We start from the raw sequence: 5,062 nt of genomic DNA, 5'->3' as shown, positions 1-5,062 counted from the left end.
GAATTGGGTATAGTTGTTATTTGTACTGGAACTATGCGCTCCCATATTAAACGTCCTATGTTTGGAGGGCATCCAGTCAACTGTACTTTCGAGCGCACTGCATTTTTTTTGGCATAAAATGGGAATGCAATATAGTCAGTTCAGGGTTACAACGGATTTTGTCCTCATTTTATGGTATGTGAATGAATAAGGGCTAGGGGTTTTGATATATTTAAAAAATTATGGAAATTAGGTGAGGTTCTTGGCAAATGATATAGTATATTATGTAAGACACCAGATAAACAAACAGTCTGTGGTGTCCACACTCGTCGTTTTAGCAAGATTTCATTGACAAATAATCTTTAATGCAAAATTCCTGCTATGAACATATTATTGATTTATACTATTATTATTATATATTATTATTATGATATAATGATTTTATGGGGCTAAGAAAACATCAAAAGCGGGTATTAGCGCCATCTACGCGGTCACAAATTTGTGATTCATTTTGGTTTATAAATAATTGTATAATTTATGCATATAATATTATTTATTATTTTCACATATAATTATCAAGAGTATATTAATGGGAGTTCTCCATATATACTCCTTTCGTTTCATAATTAACGTCGATGGTTGCTGCAATTAATAATCTGACTTCTTGCTCCACTCACTCATTTGTGTCTTTTTTTGTGGTGAGCTCCGCTAAACAGTGTCATTGGACGTTTCATTTATAGTGAGAGTGCTAACGTGCACAGCCTACTTGCCCTTGCGCGCCGCGTAACTGGTACCGCGTGAAGCAGTGTAAATATGGTGCGAGCGGACCCATGCTCTTGTGAAAGGTGGTTAGGTTGATAATGTTTGGGTATGTCGAATTTTAGTTTTAATTGCGAGCATACGAGTATGTATTTATAATTTGAATTTACACCTTGAAGCAGTGTGTGAACTATGATTGCTATAATATGGCAATAATTGGTATAATATTTATTAAAAACTCTTCTCAGCATAGTCAAGTTAAACATCGTCTGCTTAGAGCAAACACCACCCTTACCTCACCGTCTACACTTCCATATGGAGGCGATCTAGTTCTAGAAATCGGAATACGTTCCAAGTATCTACTCTACAAGCTATTACTACTTGCGGAGCGACTGCTACTGCTGCTGCTGCTGGCTAGTACAATTACCTAACTACAGTAGTAGGGCTATTACTGCTCTGCTGCTGCTGCTGCTGCTTCTGTGCAAGTAAGGGAACTACTCATGTGCTAACATTTACTATTTACTACTACTATACCTGTGCTATAAGCAACACGGCATACGATGCGCAGCAGCACATATATCGTGTTAGTTAAGCTGGTTAAAGCGAGTTTAAGTTTTTCTGTTAGTGTACGAGTTCACGTATTAGTAACTTTATTACTTATACCACGTGGAACTCTTTGGACACCGGTTGTCGGCGTTGAGCCGAGCAACCATTTCCGGCAGAGGGCGTGTGTAGCAGGGCTAAGCGAAAAGCTGTGGGGATATTCTCAGCGCGATGACATCATTGCTAAACTTGAACGCGGTCAAGAATAAGTCACAAGATATTCTCAGCGCGATGACATTATTGCTAAACTTGAACGCGGTTAGGAATAGCACATCGCGTGACCGCTTGTGTTCTAACTGCGTACTGTGGGCGTGGCCCAATCACCAACCAGCTCTTCGGTCAGGTGACCCTGGTTTGATATCAAGTTCGATATAAAATCTATTCCCAGCTGGGCTCAGTTTCCCGCGCCCATAGCCACAACACTATGGTCAGAAGATACGCGCCTGCACCATACCATATACGCGTACCCCCACCATGACCACACACGCGCGATGGATATAAAAACCCACCGCGCGCCGGGAAGCCAGAGTAGTCTTAGTTAGCCAGTCGAAGCCACTTAGTTAGTTAGTCCTAGTCAGCCACGTAGCCACACGTAGTGAAGAAGTAGAAGAACTTATATGTGCTGTAAAACATTACCTAGTCTGTATTTAGTGATTCTCTGAGTAGAATAAAACCATCTAGTCTGTTGCAACAAATACGTGTATCTCTACTGTGAAGTTATTCGCTACTCGCCTTACGTCGCACAAGAGGCAAGTCTGACATTTCCCTCAAGCGGAAACGCAAGCACGAACAGAAACAACGGGTGAAGAATGAATACACAACGCAAGGTTTATAACATTACGACCTATACGATCACGTGCCTACACACAGTCGGGCATCTCCCAACGTGCCTTACGAATCGCCTATAACACTGATACAACCCACATCTCATGTACATAGAGAGAGGCCTGGTACACACGCACGCACGCACGCACGCACGCACGTGTATGTGCACACACACGGACGCACGCACGCACGCACGTGTACGTTCACACGCACGCACACACTCATGCACGCACGTGTACGTGCACACGCACGCACGCACACATGCACGCACGTATACGTGCCCACGCACGCACGCACGCACACACGCACGCATGCACGCACGTGTACGTGCACACGCACGCACGCACGCATGCACGCACGTGTACGTGCACACGCACACACGCACGCACGCACGTGTACGTGCACACGCACGCACGCACGCACGTTCAGCCTAACTGCACCTTGCCCCCGTAACTGGTACCACGTGAACAGTGTAAATAGTGGTGCACCCCATGCTCTCGTGAAAGGTGGTCAGGTTTTAATGTTGGGTAATGTCGAATTTTAGATTTAATTCGACATAGAGTATGTATTTATATTTGATTTACATCTTGAACAGTGTGTGAACTATGATTGCTATAATATGGCAATATTGGTATAATATTAGTTAAACTTCTCCTCACGCATATAGTCAACTAAACATCGTCTGCTTAGACAAACACCACCCTTCCTCACCCCTACGCTTCCAATGGAGCGATCTAGTTTACCTATGTCGTCATGTGGTACATGTTACGAACCTCAAACTCGTACTGCGCACACACGCTGCACGATTTTCGACAACAAATACAACAACAATTTACGTGGAGAAATCGGAATACGTTCCAAGTACTACTACTACAACTACTACTACCACTACTACTACTGCTGCTGCTGCTGCTGCTAGTACAACTACTACAGTAGTACTATTACTACTACTGCTGCTGCTGCTTCTGCTGCTAGTACAACTACTACTACAGTAGTACTATTACTGCTGCTGCTCCTGCTAGTACAGCTACAACTACAGTAGTACTATTACTGCTGCTGCTGCTGCTGCTGCTTCTGCTGCTAGTACAACTACTACAGTGCTATACAGTACTATTACTACTACTACTACTGTGCTATAACAACACGGCATACGATCGCAGCAGCACACGTACTGTCGTCGATGCAGAACCGCACACACCGTGGACACACGCTTTCTGAAACCTAACCAACAGCGACGACGACGACGAGGATGACAAGCCGCCGGATGTTGCTTGCCGTCGCCACGGTGATCCTCGCCTGCTCGTGCGTTGCCGCGGCAACAAGCGTCTGCGATAGCACCACCTACAGCGGCTGCCCGCCGTCCGTCTCCCCGTGCTCGTGCTCGCTGGGAGGGGGTGACTACGCCGCGTGTCCGTACGTGCGCTGCGTCGGAAACTCGGACACGTCGCTCGCGGACGCTCTTTTGTTGATCGACCGGCCCGTCTACTCGCTCGTCGTCGACGGCTTCACCTCCGCGCGGTTCCGCAATGCGACCTTCGCGAAGGTCAGCGCCGAGCGGCTGTTCGTCGAGAACAGCACGGTGCTTAGCGAACTCACGGCGGCTGCGTTCGCCGGCGCGGGCCGCGTCGAGGAGCTCTGGCTTCGCTTCAACGCGGCACTGACGACGGTCGACGCGTCGGCGCTCACGCAGCTGCACCTTCTCGTCCTGTACGACGCCGCCGTCGCCGCGCTGCCGCCCGGGTCCCTCCCCTTCGACCTTCGCGAACTCACGGTCGAGTTCTGTACGAACTTCCGAGTCGTGGCGGCGGGGGTGGCGGCGTCGCTGCGCTCGCTTGAGGCCGTCACGATGCGCTGGAACAACGCGATCATTGTCGACGCTGACGCATTCACCGAGAACAACGCCGCACTGAAAACCGTCGACCTGTCGGAGAACGCCATCACAGCGATCACGGTGGGAACGTTTGCAAACCTTCCGCAGCTGGAACGCGTCGACCTGACGAACAACGCGGTGACGGCGGTCGCGGCGGGGGCGTTTGACGGGAGCGAGAGGCTGAGCACGATCCTGCTTCGCGGAAACCAGATGTCAACGGTTGCCGCCGGCGTGTTCTCCACGCTCCCCGCACTCAGCGCCCTCTATCTGCAGACGAACGCGATCACGACCTTGCAGCCCGGCGCGTTCTCCGCGAACAACATCGCGCTCAAGAAGATCACGCTCTCCTGGAACTCCGTCGAGCATGTTCCGGCCGGGGTGTTTAACAAACTCCCCGCGCTCGCGCTGCTCACGATGGATCACAACGAGCTTCGGGAGATCGACCCAGCGGCCTTCTCCGTCACGAACGTAGCGCTCGCGACCCTCGACCTCAACTCGAACAAGATCGAGCGCGTTGCCGCGGCGACGTTTGCACCGCTGCCTTCGCTCACCACGCTGCGTTTGCACATCAATCACGTCGCCGATGTGGCGCCGGGGGCGTTCTCGCGAACGAACGCGCTCCTCGCGGACGTATCGCTGTCGTTTAACCGTCTCACGCGCGTCGATGCGGCGACCTTTGGCGTCCTTCCCGCGCTGCGCTCGCTCAAACTCGGCAACAACCTGATAGAGGGCGTTGCCGCGGGAGCGTTCTCCTCCGCTAACGACTCGCTCGTCGAGTTAGAGCTGAACATGAATCGTCTCGAGGAGCTGGAGGTCGGCGTGGTGTCAGAGGTCGCGGCCCTGCGCCGGCTCCACCTACAGGACAACAAGCTGACTACGCTGGCGGCGGAGGCCGTGCCGGCTGGAATCAGCATCAACCTGAAGGGTGAGTGATGCTGCGGTAACCATGACGACGGGGACACGGTGGCTACGCTGTTAATTATTAATTATGGTATTACATTTTTTAAATAATTAATTATTAATTAT

At 50.2% G+C, this 5,062-nt stretch overlaps 1 protein-coding gene across 1 annotated transcript in view; it reads left to right on the top strand.

Annotated features, from left to right (window-relative positions):
- The window catches only part of LOC106810736 (S-adenosyl-L-methionine-dependent tRNA 4-demethylwyosine synthase-like), a 26,120-nt gene that overhangs the window by 20,247 nt on the left and 811 nt on the right, over positions 1 to 5,062 (top strand). The window lies entirely within an intron of this gene.

This window comes from Priapulus caudatus, unplaced genomic scaffold (assembly GCF_000485595.1).
Source record: "Priapulus caudatus unplaced genomic scaffold, Priapulus_caudatus-5.0.1 Scaffold469, whole genome shotgun sequence".
NCBI classification, from domain to species: domain Eukaryota; kingdom Metazoa; phylum Priapulida; class Priapulimorpha; order Priapulimorphida; family Priapulidae; genus Priapulus; species Priapulus caudatus.
This window is presented reverse-complemented; position numbering and strand designations above follow the sequence as displayed.